We start from the raw sequence: 16,818 nt of genomic DNA on the forward strand, positions 1-16,818 counted from the left end.
GAAAAGTCAAGCTATATAGTGAGAGAAAATATTTCTAAAAGATACATCTATTTGATAAATCAGTGTCATATAAAATATAAAAAGAACTTTTAAAATTCAACAATAAGAAGACAAACTACCTAATAAAGGGCCAAAGACCTCAACCAACATCTTACCGAAGAAGATATGCAAATAGCAAATAAGCACATGAAAAGATGCTCCACATTATATGTCATCAGGGTAATGCAACAACAGCAACAAATTAATGCCAATATACCTGTATTAGAATGGCAAAAGTCTGCCCTGGCTGTAGTGGCTCTGTGGATTGAGCACGGGCCTATGAACCAAAGGGTCACTGGTTCAATTCCCAGGCAGGGCACATATCTGGGTTGCACGCCAGGTCCCTGGTAGGGGGCATGTGAGATGCAACCACACATTGATGTTTCTCTCCCTCTGTTTTTCCATCCCTTCCCCTCTCAAAAAATAAATAAACTCTTAAAAAATTAAATAGAATGGCAAAAATCTGGAACACTGACAACACCAAATGCTGATGAGTATAAAGCAATAGGAATTCTCATGCATTACTCTCCGGAATGGAAAATGGCGCAACCACTCTGGAAGACGATCTGGGTAGTTTGGCGGTTTCATACAAAACTCAACATACTCCTACCATACAACCCCGCAATCACACTCTGATATTTATCCAAAGGAGCTGAAAATTTACGTCTACACTAAAACCTTTACACAGGTGTCTTAGTTTGTTGGAGCTGCTATAAGGAAAACTTCACAAACTGGTGGCTTGTAAACAACACATATTCCATATAGTTCTGACAGCAGAGAAGTCCAAGGCCAAGGCACCAGCACAGCTGGTGTCTTCTCACTGGAATGTAACATGGCACAAAGATGGCTCTCTGGCGTCCCTTTAATTAGACCGTTAATTCCAATGCTGAAAGCTCCACCCCCATGACCTAAGCACCTACCAAAGGCTCGGCCACAAAGAACCACAGCCTTGGGGTGACCATTTCGACATACGAACTGGGGAAAGGGAGGAAAACATTCAGATATTTATAGCGGCTTTATTTATAATGGTCAAAACTGCTCTGAAAACAAATCCTATTTTTAGGAAAGTTTAAGAAATAGAGTGAGTAGACAAGAATAATACTATGTCAGGGTAAATAGAGTTATGGCAAAAAGAAAGACATTATTAAAAATAAAGAGAATAATAACTATTGAGGTAACGCTTCACTAGGAACTAAAATTGACATGTGCACTTAACAGCATAATTTCAAAATAAATAAAGCAATAATTCAGTGGCTTATAAAAAATTAACAAATCAATGCTATTTGGTTCTGACCCAAGCATCAACGGGATGCTTACTTACCTACTTAAGACACGTTCTTACTATATGGACCCCATTCTCTGAGCAGACCCACTAGCGGCTGCTGTGGACCAAACTGTGTCCCTCCAAAGTTTATTCATTAAAGCCTTAACTCCCAATGTGACAGTATTTGGAGAAAAGAGCCTTTATGGAAGCTATTAAAATTAAACAAGGTAATAAGGGTAGGGCTCTGATCCAGTAAGATTAGTATCCTTATAAGAAGAGGGCGGGAGACCAGAACTCCCTCCCCCTCCACTGGCTCACACTGAGAAAGGGCCACATGAGCCCACAGCAAGAAGGTGGCCACCCTCTTCAAGACAGAAAGAGAGCCCTTACCAGAACTCCAGCACGCTGGCCCTCTGATCTCAGATTTACTGCCTGCGGAACTGTGAGGAAATACATTTCTGTTGTTTAAGCCACCCCATCTGTGGTATTTTGTTATGTCACCCTGAGCAGACTAATACAGTAGCAAGACGAATCATTAAAATTAAAGAAAACAATATAGCCCAAGTGTTTAAAAATATGTCTCTTACACTGAAAGTAGACTGCAATGTATTTCCGCAAACTATACCAAACCACTCTTACTCCTGACCTTTGCTACCACTCATTTTCCGAACTGAATTTTTGTAATGTAATCCCACAGTGTCATCCTCATTAATTCAGCAAGCATGTATTGCCTGCAGCTATTACTTATGAAAATATTTCTTCTCCCCACAAATAAAAATCTTTTCAACTTTTGCAGAATATGCCTTTGTCCTTGAATTAATTTCATACTCCGGTCCAGTACTCTGCTCACCATATGAGCTCAAGAAATACCTGTTGATTGAAGAGGAAAATAAAAGTCTGGTTGATGCTAAGGGTTCAAATAATAATAGAGATAATAGATACTGCACCCTACATAACTCTTTTTGAGGTAACAAGTGGAATCTACAGTGAGTCCAGGGCATACATGAGATAGTTTGGGTGGACTTCTATTAGCAGGTACAGAGTTCTGTGCAATATAATTGCCATGGAAGTGGAAGATACGTGCATGAACACAGCCGAAGAAGGAAGTGACTAATGAGATGAGGTATCAATGCTCCCTGGGTAAATACTGCTCTTTTTTATTTTTCAAACACCAGGAGTTCAAAGAGCTGTGCATAAGATATATGGTGGCTCCCTGCTCCTTTGCAAACCATGGAAGAGAATTTAAAACTGACATTCGTCAAATGAAGCTATGAGCAGGTACTAGTAGAAAAGTAATTGACAAGAAAACCATGTACCACTCTCAAAAAATTATCAAGGTATTGGGTTGACCAAAAAGTCTGCTTAGCTTTTTCCATACAATGGCTCTAGTGCTTAGCTGTCTTTAACTTTAGTCAAAACAATTCTGCTAGAATGCATTGTGACTGCTGTTACATCAGTGTGCATTTCTTTTAAAAAAACATCAAAATTGGTGAATTTTAATACAGCCATTTTAATACTGAAGGTGGAAGAAGATACATAACATTTTTGGCATATTATGCTTTATTATTTCAAAAAAGCTAAAAATGCAACTGAAATGCAAAAAAAAATACTTCTGCAGTGACTGAATGTGTCAAAAGTGGTTTGCAAATTTTCTTGGTACTATTGACATTTTGGCCAAATAATTCTTTGGTGTTGGGCTGTCTTATGCATTGGAAGATGTTTAGCAGCACCCCTGGCCTCAACCCACTAGAAGCCAAGAGTAGGTGATAACCAACATACTCAAAACATCTAAATCAAAAAAGTAATAGGTGAAAATAAAAAATGTGTTTTTTTAATTTTATGGAAGAACTGAGTGGACTTTTGGCCAACCCAATAGTAACTGAGCTTAGAGCCTGTGATTACCTACCACACTGCTTGATGCTTAATGAGTTCAAGTGGCTCACCAATGTGGCAGTGCCTTGGTTAATGTAATACAATAAAAGCAACTTTGAAACAGAATGAGACCAAAATAATCAGCATATCTGATATACCAGGGATGTCAAATTCATTTTCACCAGGGACCATATCAGCCTCATGGTTGCCTACAAAGGGCTGAATGTAATCTTAGAACTGTACACATGTAACTGCTCCTTAACTACGGGCAAGGAGCTCTACATTCAGCCTGTTGATGTGGCCCCTGGTGAAAATGAGTTTGACACCCCTGTGATACACAGAAGTGAGTCAAATTCTACATTACAGTACTGGCGAAGTGCTAGCTGTCATTCCCCCATGAAAAGCCCGCCAAACCTGTAGTCCTGATTTTTGTAAATAGGCTTTAATACTATCTTGAGGTTATGAAAAATAAATATTATAGATTCTCTCAGAAAATACGTGTTTAATGGCTTTTACTTTTAGAAGTGTAAAACATTCTTTTATTTCCAATAACAAACTGTAAAATTAGAGTCAAGTGTAAAAAAAAAAGCAACAAAGTCTTCCAATAATTTTCTTCTTGTTTATAATAAATAATTCTAAATCTCTGTGCTTCAAGAATGCTAGCATTAAATATTTCACTGGTTGCACAGTCTTGAACTAAGTTGCATTTACCTTAAAAATAATTGTAGACATTAGCACACTAAATGGTTTAGAAGAATGAACACATTTTTTTCCCATACCTTCTATTTACAAGGCAAAAAACTGGGACTTAGAGGGAATAACAGCTACATTTCAAAAAAAAAAGGACCTAACTCCAAGGATTTTACTGTCTAAAAAAAAGCAAGGCCTATTGGGGAAAAGTTAAAATAACAGTTTTTACCAATTTTCCCCAGTTCTGAAAGACAGTAAAAAGTTAAGAAATAAAAAGAAATGCCTGTCCATATAAGTACCTAGTTTTCTCACAATGATACTAGCTTCCACATGTCCATCTGAATTGTAACTTCAATCTGAGTATCTTAATATTGAGTCAACACAAAATTAACCTCAGATTCAGATAAAGCAAATAAGAAACTTCCTCATTATCGTGTCAGCTAAGAACATGATATAAAAGTTAAGATTTTATAGTCTTTGAGATGAAAATGAAAAGTTTCACTTTCTGTCAATAGATTTTTGTGTTTTTCTAGAATACATATTGAAGGTTTATAAAGATTAACCGGAAAGGAGAAAAAAAATTCTTGCATTATCTTTGGTTCCTTCTTCATTTTAATGTTTTGGGTGGCAACACTGAGTATGTACTTTCGTTGAGCTCCAAGAAAACCTTAACCAGAGGGAGGAGAAGAATAACCTGATCAGGAATTTGAAGGTCATGTCAATGAAGGTAGAGCTCCTCACACCCAGGCTGGTGGTGAGCAGAACCACTTGAGCTCCTACAGGGAGAAGGCAGTTATTACAAACGTAGTTCCAAGGCTTCTTTCTACATCTATAGGATGAATATTCATAGGGCTAAGGCTTGGGTATCTAGTTATCCATACCTTTAAGATGTCTTCAAATTTTAAGGTTCTTACTTATCTCAGATCTTATGAAAATAAAGTTCCACATCACCAAGAAGCCTCAAACTACAAGAGTGAGGAACAGAACCCTGCTCCCAGCCCATCCTGATAATTTCCATTAGGAATCAAGGCCGTTAGGAGGTGTATTGTTTCAGCTCTCCCTGGGTCTGGCATCTATAAGTATGAGTAGAGTATCATCAGGTCATGAGAAGAACAGAGGGTAGCAAGTCCTGTTGACACACTCCATTCTTACAAATCATGTTGGATAAGTAGAAACCTACAGTGTTATAACAACTTCTGCATAGTATTTTTACAGTACAGTTTACACAGCCAGTTCAACATACTTTACCATTTAATCTCCAAACCAGTTGCAACCAATATTTGATGCTGTAAATGAGGATGTGTAACACTAGAGAAGCTAAAGCAATTATCCCACACCACACTGCCAAGAAGTACAGGAGCTGAGTGCTGACACTTGAACTGAGGTGCGCCAGCCTCTGTTCCCATGTTCAACAGCGTTTAAATGGGAGATGTCTCATTAGAAAAACAATGTATTCGAGTGATGTCAAATGACTCATTGTTACTTTGCAGATTTGGAACAGAATTTCATGTCCTTCTTCTTAAAGGAATTCATTTCCTCTGGAGCTCAAATTAAACAATTCCTATCATTGATCTGAGCGCATTATGCATTAAGGAAAGAAATGATGAATAGAAAGAACCTTGATACAGGAAAACTCGGAGTAGTGCTGGCATGGAAAGGCCTTAAAGAAGTTAGATAAACAGTTTCTCACCCTAGGTCTGCCACTAACTAGTTAGGTAACCTCCAGAAAGTCATACACATAAAATTTTTAAACCTCAGTTTCCTCATTGGAGGAATGGGGGAGCCATCACTTAATATAAATGCTCATAAATATTGCTGTGCAATAATTTTCAAGGTTATCGCCGATAGCCAAATCACAGAAGAAAGTTTTAGAAACCACTGAGTATTCTTCTGAAAGAGCATTTTATTTCTCCTACGCACAAAATACAATTTAACTTGGTGATGATATAGTGGACAGCCTTTATTTAATTCCTTGCCCATTTGATGGATATCAGAATTCCAGTCAGCTGACTGGAGTTCTTTCATTACGGTTCAGTATGACATGCAAGTAAACCAATTCTTTTTTTTTAAAGATTTTATTTGTTTATTTTTAGAGAGAAGGAAGGGAGGGAGAAAGGGAGAGAAACATCAATGTATGGTTGCCTCTCACATGGCCCCCAGTGGGGACCTGGCCCGAAACCCAGGCATGTGCCCTGACTGGGAATTGAACCAGCAATCCCTTGGTTCATAGCCCTCACTCAATCCACTGAGCTACACCACCAAGGCCAAGTAAACCAATTCTTGAAAAATATACCAAAAATCCACTACCAATTCTATACACACCTTTTTAAAGAAAATGTTTATCACAGTCATTGAATTATGTTTTTATGATAAGTAAAATTTTCTAGCTTTTCGATGTAGAATAAAAAGTACCACTCTATAGCTTGAGAACAAATAGAAACAGAGAGTCAGCATGTGTTTGCAGCCTGTATTGCTTAGCTGGTGTGTGGACTACCTCAAAACCAAATGCAAAGAGACCTTGGGCTGGGACGGGAACTTGTACTTGAAAGCTGTGGTGCTGTGATGTCCACGGCCCCCACGCTGCCCCAACCCCACAACTCTCCCTTCCCCAATCCCACCGCGCTTTTCATCCAAATCACTATTTGAGCATGCAATTTTAAAAGACATGTTTTCATGAAAAAAGCAATGTTGAATTCTACATTATTCAATAAAACTTGATCAAATGGCTATTATGAGCCAAACATGACACTAATCCCTAGGAATAACATGGGGAGCAAGGTGGACAGGGTTCCCATCTCCCAGAGCTTCCAGTCAGTTAGCAGAGGAGAGAAAATCGTCCAAAACACTGACTTAAAGGACAGGAACTGCTATGAGAGAGGCCACCCACTGGAGGATTATGGGGGAGTGATAAGGAATAATCAAACAGCTCTGAGGAGAACCATTTTAAGAGCAACTAAAAGTCACATTCGCCTTGAAAAATAGTGTCCATGGCATTCTCCACAATAAATATTTGATACATGCCCTGACTCTTTAAGTGCCCCCCAAAATCATGTACGTATACGGGTTTCTAAAAATACCAAGATCCCCACGGCTATTCCGTGAAATTCTGACTTGGCTGGTCTAGCTCTCCCTTATTTTATAAGTCCCATGCGTATTTATGATGACCACTTCATTTTTAGTACCACTGTCTTCATTTTTTTCTTTCATGACCAAGTTCTGCAAATTCCTAATTTTTTAAAATGAATCTCAAAATGAAATGTGTAAATTGAGAGCTGCCCTCCAAGAAAACTGACATTTCTCTAAATCAATAAGCAAACTGTTAAAAATTGTGCTGTTAAAAGTTAACAGTGGCTGGAAAATCTCATTTCACCACGGATTTGTGTGACAAAATACTATCCACTAATGAGTACCAGACACAATGTTAAAAACTCAATCTCTCCCACTCTTTCTCCTTCCCTTCCCCTCTCTCGAAAAATAAATAAATAAAATATTAAAAAAAAAATGCTTTTCAGATTCCTATTGACATTTTTTATCATGCATATCCCAAATCATCCTGAATCCAAGCTAGCTTCTTCCCCAGCTTTAATCTTTTGGCACTTGCAGGTTCTCTCTGGCTATAGCACTGCGACCAGACACTCCATATTTCCACGTTTCCTCCCCAAATCACAAGCAGTACGCGGTTCAGACACTTGGTCTCTGCTAACCAGCAAAGGTTTTATGTGGAACTTGCACATTCAATCTGTTTAAAATTGATGGTGCTTATTTATTATGTGCACAGAGCATCAAGAAGAAGCACCCAACTGTTTCCTAATTTCTAGGCCATCATAACTTCACTAAACATTGGTGGAGGGTCGTAACAATGAGAAACAGAGAGGTTCTTTATTGGAGGTTAGGGATTTTCCTTGGGAAGGTTGTCTCTGGGTTATAAAATTAGAGAGAGGGAAGAATTAAAATGATTACACTCTAAAAATGACTTAGTAGAAGTGACAGGGTTTTTTTTAACCTAAATATTTTTTAAGTACCAAATTTGTCACTCCTGGAAGTTATATGTTACTAACTGTAAAATCACTTTATTGCAGCAGTAAAAGAAATGAAGTACTTTTAGCCAATGTTTTTCAATAAATCAGGAACTCTGCATTAAATCCACATTTTATTTGCTTATATGGATGTTCTTTTATTTTGACTGAATTGGTACAGACTACTGAATCACAGAATGAGGATGTTCTGAGAGGTCCTACCCACCAGGACTCAGGACCAGGATATGGGATTTCCTTGAGGGCAATAGGCCTTGGAACCTGTGACCAAAAAAAAAAAATGAAGCAGCAGCAGTAGCAGCAGCTAAATCTGGGTGAATTGTGAAAAGCGAGAGAGGGTAGTCATCTACAATGAATGTTTTTTAAGCTACATTCTCCTACATGATCCTTTCTGTACTCAGTTGGTCCTAAGATTGTTTTAATTGCCTTGATTATAAAGATTCTCTTCTTTGGTTTGCAAATTAATACATGATTGCTTATCAGCTTTAGAGGATAGTTAATATTTACTAAAAATTAGATTATAAGATAAACTATATAAATTTTCCATAGATTTCTTTTTTTTTTAATTTTTTATTGATTATGCCATTACATTTGCTCTATTCCCCCCTCCCCTCCACCCTGCATACCCCTCCCCCACCATTTCCCCCTTTAGTTCATGAACATGTGTCTCAAATTCTTTAGATTCTGTATTTCCCCTACTATTCTTACCCTCCCCCCTATCTATTTTCTATCTATTGTCTGTACTACTTATTTTCTGTACCTTCTCCCCCCTTCCCCTCCTCCCACTCCCCTGTTGCTAACCCTCCATGTGATCTTCATTTCTATGGTTCTGCTCCTGATCTAGCTATCCTCTTAGTTTGCTTTTGTTTTAGGTGTGGTTCTTAATAACTGTGAGTTTGCTGTCCTTTCACTGTTCATCTTTTTTTATCTTCTTTTTTCTTAGGTAAGTCCCTTTAACATTTCATATAGTAAGGGCTTGGTGATGATGAACTCCTTGAATTTGGTCTTATCTGAGAAGCACTTTATCTGTCCTTCCATTCTAAATGAAAGTTTTGCTGGATAGAGCAATCTTGGATGTAGGTCTTTGGATTTCATGACTTGGAATACCTCTGTCCAGCCCCTTCTTGCCTGTAAGGTCTCTTTTGAGAAATCAGCTGACAGTCTGATGGGAACTCCTTTGTAGGTGACTGTCCCCTTAGCTCTTGCTGCTTCTAGGATTCTCTCCTTCATTTTAATCTTGGCTAATGTAATTATGATGTGCCTTGGTGTGTTCCTTCTTGGGTCCAACTTCTTTGGGACTCTCTGAGCTTCCTGGATTTCTCGGAAGTCTATTTCCTTTGCCATCTTGGGGAAATTCTCCTTTATTATTTGTTCAAATAATTTTTCAACTGGTGGTTGTGCCTTTCCCCCTTCTGGTACCCCTATAATTCGGATGTTGGAATGTTTAAAGATGTCCTGGAGGTTCCTAATCTTCTCCTCATTTTTCTGAATTCTTATTTCTTCATTCCTTTCTGTTTTATCATTTTTTTCTTCTGTCTGGTCCTCTCCCTTGATGTGAGTCCCAATTTTCTTTCCAATACTATTGGTATCTTTTGTATCAGCATTCATTTCAATTAATTTAGCTTCCATATGTTTCTCTAATTTGTGACTAAAATCCACCAGCTCTGTAAGGATCTTTATAACCAGTGTTTTGAACTGCGCATCTGAAAGACTGGCTATTTCTTCATCACTTAGGTCTATCGGTTCTGGGGCTCTGAGTTGTTCTAGAGCCATTTTTGGTTTATTCGTGCTGTTAAGTGAGCTGAGCGAAGCCTTAGTTGTTTACCAGGACGGGGCGACCCAGGTCGCTGGTTTGTGATGCTGTGTGTGGGGGCGGGGTCAGAGAGGGAGCGATGGCGTTCCTCTCCGCTAGCCCAGAGCATCCAGTCACTCACACAAACGCCTCGGGCTTGCTTATCCGATCCTAATTTTGCCAGCCTGCTGCACCGCGCGCGGGTTTCCCTTCTCACTGGTTTCTCCGCACGTAAATGCGCGCGACCGACTGACCCACCGCGCCTCTTCCCTGTGCGCTCCGCAGCCAGCTCGCTGGCGATCAGCCCTCGGTTGCCTGCGCGCACCGCGCACCGCCCTGGGAATTTTTTCTTGCTAACCTGCTCCGCTTCTGGTCTCGGTCCTTGTACCGTTCCAGCCGAGTATCTAGTTGTCCTTTGGACTCCGTATTGTTGATTTTCCGTGGGGCTTGGTTGTGACTGCTGTTAAAAATAGTTGTTCTTAGATTTGGTTGTGCACAGAGGTGAGGTGGACCCTCCACCTACTTCTCCATCTCACCCAGACAGCTAGGAAATGACACCTCTGGTGACACAGGAGTCCCCAGGCTTCTGTTAGAAGGGGATGGGATGCTGCATGAGGAAGGTTCTCAAACCTGGAGGGTCTGGAAAGCCTGAAACTTGCCTTCACCCACACCACCAGATAGGCAGTTCATGTGTCCCTACTTCTCTTAGTTGAGGTGCCAGGCCTGCTGGGAATGAGCTGGGTGGGTATGTACAGCTGGTGGGGTCTGTTAATAAAACCCTTTCTGACTTCCCACCCCCAGCCCGTTCCAAGGGCTGAAGACGAGTCACCAGGCATTGGGACCTGGCTAAAGGGCGAGACCTTGGGCTGTGTGGGGCGCGGACTGATCTCCATAGATTTCTTAATTACTTTTTAATATTTAAGAATTTTAGAAGCTTTGTGAAGGTTGCTTGTTGGTCTTTTGTTTTTTTAACTTATTAACAACATTAGAGATAAAAAAGTTAAAAAATGGAAGAAAATCACAAGTCTTTCATTTCTCATTAGCCTCTGTGTTTAAAATGTTGATAGCATTTTAAACTGCTGGTTGATATTAAGTTACTTAATTCACAGTGGATTTACAAGCTTCCTGATTATTGCCAACATGAGTAGTTGAGAACTAACTACTTGTTGCTAAATGCTGGACTAAAGATGATTATCAACATAACAGCTTCTCATCAGCCATAAAGCAAGTGACTCAGAATACATGTCCACTGTACATTTTCCCCCTGGCATATGTGTTTTAGACATAGAAACACGGAACCAAAGAGAGACAGGGAAGGAAAAATCTGAAACTGAAAACTAGAAAGAAACACCCTTAGATTTTACACCGGAGCATATCCAGTAGCCGAGAACCCAGCTTACTCACTTTGTTAATGGACTACCTTGTATATCATCATCATCCCATATAAATCAATTACCACTAAACCAGCACAGTAAAACTGCCATGTGGCAGGGTAGCCTGTTTAAGGCAGCAGGGCCCTGTAAGTGCTTTGGAACTTTTCCAATCTAAGCTGCACAATCAAAGAATAAAGTCCATTAGATTCTCTCCCCACTATTAAAAGCCAGTGCACTGTATATGTACATTATATATATATGGGTTTTATGTCTGTTGTGTACACATCTGTATGTGTTTGTACATGTGTGTGAATCTATACACACAAACAAATGTATTTGCAAAGGCATACATAGTTAAGTACATTTATACAAAGCAATTTTCTAAGTCTGAGTGCCAATTTTTCTAGAGACTTTGAAGGGAGGGAGAAATGAATTTCTCTAATTCTATTGCCCTACAGGGGGTTCCCTCTAGATACAGAAGATTGTTACAACAGCAATCCTAACTCAGTGGACTTCGAGCTTGTCTTTTAGCTGTTTTGAAGCAAACTGTGGCATTGTTGGTTTTTTCTTTCCTCCTTCACCCACAAAAATTGAATATATCTTAAATCACTAATTATTTGGTGAGCACCTCCTGTATTTGAGATACTGGGATGAGCTCCCTTGGGGATATAAAAAGGTGGTCAACCAGTTAGGCAGGTAAAAAAATGAACATATAAAATGGTCAAAACAAGGTTATAAACAACAGTTTATAAGAATAAGAGATAAAATGCCACCGAACAGTATTCGATTCATTACAAATAAATTGTATGAACTGCCGCCGCCCACCACCTCAAGAAGAGAAAGGCCACAGAAGACCCTGAGTTGGATCTTGCAAGATGAGTCAGTTTAGGGCAGGCGCAGGGGAGAAAGGGCGTGCTCCAGGTGAGTGAAATGTGAAACCAAAGGGATGTGAAAAACAAAATACAAGAAAAGAACTGTTTAGAAGGCAGATGTCAATTAATTTTTTATATCTAAATTGTTCTCCAATTATAGGAATTAGATTGCATTAATTCTAATCACTAATGATTCAATGGCCTGCATTCTGTGATGTTGATTGAAATAAAATACCTACTAAGTAAATTATCAAGGATATACTTAAATGAAGCAGTAAATTGATAACTTGATAATTTCGGGTTCCATAGTAGTCTTGTGTTTTAACTTGGTAGTCCCAAGCAGATAATGACAGAGGGATAAATTTGCTTATGTTTATAGCAATATAATAAATATTGTTCTGATTCTTTGAAGGCATATTAGGAAACTTACTAAGACGTACTTTTCTTCCATACATTTTGCTAAATTAAATGTAAGGCCATTAGTGCTCATGACCTCCAATTTATCTTGTGAGTGTCTATACACATTCTCAAACAGCACTCTGCATAAAAATTTTATAGATTTTATAATATGGTTTGTCTGGGGTGGTGCACTGACCACATTTTGTGAAACACCAGCCCAGAAAATTGGGGTCTTGGGAAATTATCCAAATGATTCTGTGAAAAGGTCAAACTCTGGTCATTTAATCTAAATTATCTTTATGAAAAAGAGACTCTGAAGGTGCATTAGAATCTAGTAATAGTTCCAACAGAGTTCAAGTTAGCAGAGTTCAAGTCCTGTTCTTCTCAGGACTGAAATCCCCAGCACTAAAGGAGAGTCACTGATACCTCAGGGCAGAACTGGGGAAGACGCCCTCCACAAGCAAGTTTCTATCTGGGGGCCTATGGAAAGGGTTCTGGTTCCAGACACTCCTCCCCCCACCTCTCACTGCTATCCCACTGCTTTGGGAGAAACATACTTCTGGCTGGCCAGCCAGCCGCCATCTACATTATAACGATGATCAGAGTTGACATCCTGTTACTCCTGCCATGCATTACCTGGGTAAGTTCACCTCTCTCTGTCCACAACATTTCTCCCCGAGTGTGCCGCTAGTTTAGACTGGAAGAGGCTGATGAACATCTTGGTGCTCCCTTGGGATTCTGATTATATCCCTGAAGTAATGCCAACCATGATATATCCAAATGGAAAATGTTTGGGCCTCTCTGTCAACCAGACCATGAGCAACACACACAAATGACAAACAGCATATCTTGCTCGGCTTTGTAACGCCAGCCCCCAAAAGCACTCAATATACGTATGCTAATTACATACCTGGGTGGGCAAAAGTAGGTTTACACTTATGGGTACAAAAATCACAGAGTTAGTACAGCTCTTGTAATAACCATAACCTGCCTGTCTTTTCCCCTATGAACAACTATATACAAACCTTTTGCCCACCCCATACACAGAAAAATCATCACCCTGCCCCATTCTGTCCTGAAGCTGACACTGAGTGTATTCATAGTTTGACAAAGTGAATATGTTCAAGATGGAACCAACCGAACAAGAGACTGTGGCTGACACATTATGAGGAGTCAGGAGCAGACTGAAACTGAGAAATCTAAAACAGTCAGAGGGGTGAGCAGAAACTGTTCCCAACGAGATGTGCAGGGGGCAGAGCATGAGGAGGAAAATAAGAAGGAGAAGGAACAGGGGAAAGAAAACCAGAAAATAAGTTCTTTCAGCCCTTTAATATATTATAAACTTCCTGAGAGTAGCCATTATATTTCTTGTACCAATTACACCCAGGGTGTCTAGCATGTGCCTTACTCATCATTACAGTGACAATAGTGAACATTAACCGAATACTCACTGGGTAGTAAAATGGGAATATTTATAATGATGAATAATTATAATAGCTAAATGTCTTTGAGCTTTTATTCTGTACCAGGCACTTTGCTAAGCACTTTACATGAATGAGCTAGTTTAATCCTCAGATGAGCTAGATGGCTTTGCTACATTGAACAAATTATGAAAAGATACACATATAACCCCTTGGGTAAACATGGGATGAATAACAGCTTCTATATTGCGGTGTTTTATAAGTCTTAGTTACTGTAAGGAAAGTGTTAACACCTTACTGAAATGAAGTTAATACTATTCTTTAGCTGTTCTCATTGATAAGTGATGCAAATACTATTATTCTTGTTTGACAGATGAGGAAACGGAGGAACAGAGAGATTCAGGGGCTCGCTCAAGTTCTCAGAGCTCACAGGTGCAGAAGCCAATATGTGAAGTCAGGTTGTGCGACCTCAGAACCCGCCACACTGTACATGCTCAATAAATAATTACTGACTGCAGACAGGCCGGAGTGAATGAATACTACGGGGAGACTTGGGCAGGCAGAAAAGAAGTAAGCTAGGTAGGAACTGAAGACAGAAGAACAGTGAAATACTCGGAGATAAAAAGGAACAGGGAGTTGATAGAGAGAGGGGAAGGGTAAGAAAGTGTAAAGGAGATGAGAAACAAGCAGAGAAGTTCATTACAGGAAATTTTCACAAAACAGAGAGGTCATTTCTTTTCATCACAAGCTGCAATTAATTAAGAGTGGGCATGCGGAAATATTAAAGATCATACTGAGAGAATTAAAAGCAACATTAAAGCAGAGTCACCTTGAAGTTGGCAAAACTCATTATGCAACTGGGCAAAGCTAATAGGAAAAATGGCTGGTGACACGGCTCAGTGATCAAAGGTTGCAATCCCTCTAAGCAACAATGTTTCTAGATCATGCGCTCTGAGGAGGCTTCCACCCAATGAGACAAATGAGACTTGTGAATTTTGAAAGGTCTTCACAAAGGAATCACTCACATAAAAAAAAAATACTCAGCATGAAGCAGTGTAGTGGAGAGAAAAGTAGAAAGAGAATGAATGGTTCTAGGATTGGGGAGTTTTATGAGAACTGCTGTGGAGGTCTAATACAAGGTTACCTGGAAATAAATACAATAACCAGTAGTAACTTGAACTTGTAATGACCCCAATGAACTTATATGATTTCTCTGGGTCCTTAGATGTTGTGAGGATTGTGTGAGATGTTGCTTATTAAGTGTCTGGCACAGTGCCTCATACAAAATAAATGCTCATTTAATTCACATAAGCCATTTTTGCCTGGTGCTACAAGCAGCAGGCATAGAGACTGCCTATTCCCCACCCTTACACTGAGGTAATAGAAAGTGAGATTCCAGGAGGTCAAGCAATTTGAGGGGCAAACAACTGCAAAGTTGAAATTGTAGGTCACGGATTTGAGACTGAAAAATACCAGCAATGAATCCAGGAGCTACATAGGGCTCCAAGGAAATGCAAAGATGGTTATAAACAGAGAAGGGAATTTCTGAGTATGTGGCGGCAATTCTGGGTATGAGAGAAGAATAAAGGGTAGGTGTAAATCAGGGCACATCAGGGGGTGATGGCCACAAGTACAACGAAATAGCCAGGAGTGGTGGAGGTATGCCGGGAGGAAAGCTTGTAAGTGGCAGGTGAATGGTGGTGAGTGGTGCTGGCAAGAGTCCTAAGGGAAACCTGAGACTAGCAAGTAGCAATGGAGAAAAGGTGCCTGGCTGAATGGTAGAGCGGTGGGACCAAGAGGCCTGGACCTGGAGAAGTAAGTGTGGTTGGCTGAACAAAGAAGACAAAACTGTGGTCTAGATGGGGCAGTGAGGAGTGGATAAGAGAGCCCAGCACAGAGCGATGAGATAAGGAATCTGGGTGATGGTGGACACAGACTATTGATGAGGCAATGAGAGGTTCTCCCTCAAAACAGTATTGAGGGTAGAAGAAACAGTTAAAAACAATGAGGTTGAGGAGATTACCAAATTATATTTTTCCTTCCAAGAAACTATACAGTCCTTAAAGAACAGTCATATTACTTCTATAATCATTAAAATAAACACCTTTAAACATGTTTTGATAGATTTAATGGTTATTCAACGGCATTTACATGGTCACTGCACAGTGCAAGCCCCATGAGGCCAGCGATTGCATCTGTTTTGTTGATCCCAGTGTTCTCACTGCTCAGCAGAATTCCCATTATATACGGAAATTCAACACATACTTAGTAACCACTAGGCTTGGCATTTTTAAAAGCTAGTTCCTACCAGTATTTTTGGCATAATAATAAAACAGTGATAACTCTCAATAATTGAGTATACCTGCATTCCAGGCATATGTAAATTGTGCTTCCTTCTATTTCAGACACACTAAGCAGAAGGTTCTGGCACCCTCATTTGCTAGTGGAAGAACTGAGGGTCAGAAACAAAAAGTAACAGTGACAACCACTCATCCTCAGATTGTTACATTTCACTTTGCTAAAAAGAGTTGTGTTAGGATGAAGAATGTACTTGGGAATTGTCAGCTCAAGGTCAGCATCCTCCCCCCAAACTTTGCCATCACTGGTCTTTAATGAGAAAGGGGATTGGACGGTTCCCACTGCAGTCCTGCACCTACCCAGACATGCATCATGTCTGGGAACAAACGCGACGTTTCACTTGACCATGTTTAATTCGCACAGCACATCTATGATGTAGGCATCATTTTCCTAAGCAGACTAAAATTCAGGGCTAACAGCAAAGTTTCCAAGGTCATTTGACTAATAATTAATGAGACATTGAGCTAGGATCTAAACCTAGTATGGTGTGAAGAGACATTCTAGGCTTCTCTTCTTTTATCTTACTATAATCTCAAGATTTTTGTGTGATGCCAAACTCACCGACAGCCATGATATCCCTTGCATTCTTAGAACAAAATCCTCCTCAAAATAAGAATATGAGGCAACTTTTAAAAATGATTCTTTCTGGCATTTAGTCTCAAGTATGTAATTTTATGTGGGATAAACACTATTACTTTATACAG

At 39.6% G+C, this 16,818-nt stretch overlaps 1 protein-coding gene across 2 annotated transcripts in view; it reads right to left on the minus strand.

Moving 5' to 3' along the window:
• ZFPM2 (zinc finger protein, FOG family member 2) overlaps positions 1-16,818 on the minus strand; it is a 443,641-nt gene that overhangs the window by 293,696 nt on the left and 133,127 nt on the right. The gene's annotated exons all lie outside the window — the stretch shown is intronic.

This window comes from Artibeus jamaicensis, unplaced genomic scaffold (assembly GCF_021234435.1).
Source record: "Artibeus jamaicensis isolate MK-2021 breed Jamaican fruit bat unplaced genomic scaffold, CSHL_Jam_final scaffold_916, whole genome shotgun sequence".
Taxonomy (NCBI): Eukaryota; Metazoa; Chordata; class Mammalia; order Chiroptera; family Phyllostomidae; genus Artibeus; species Artibeus jamaicensis.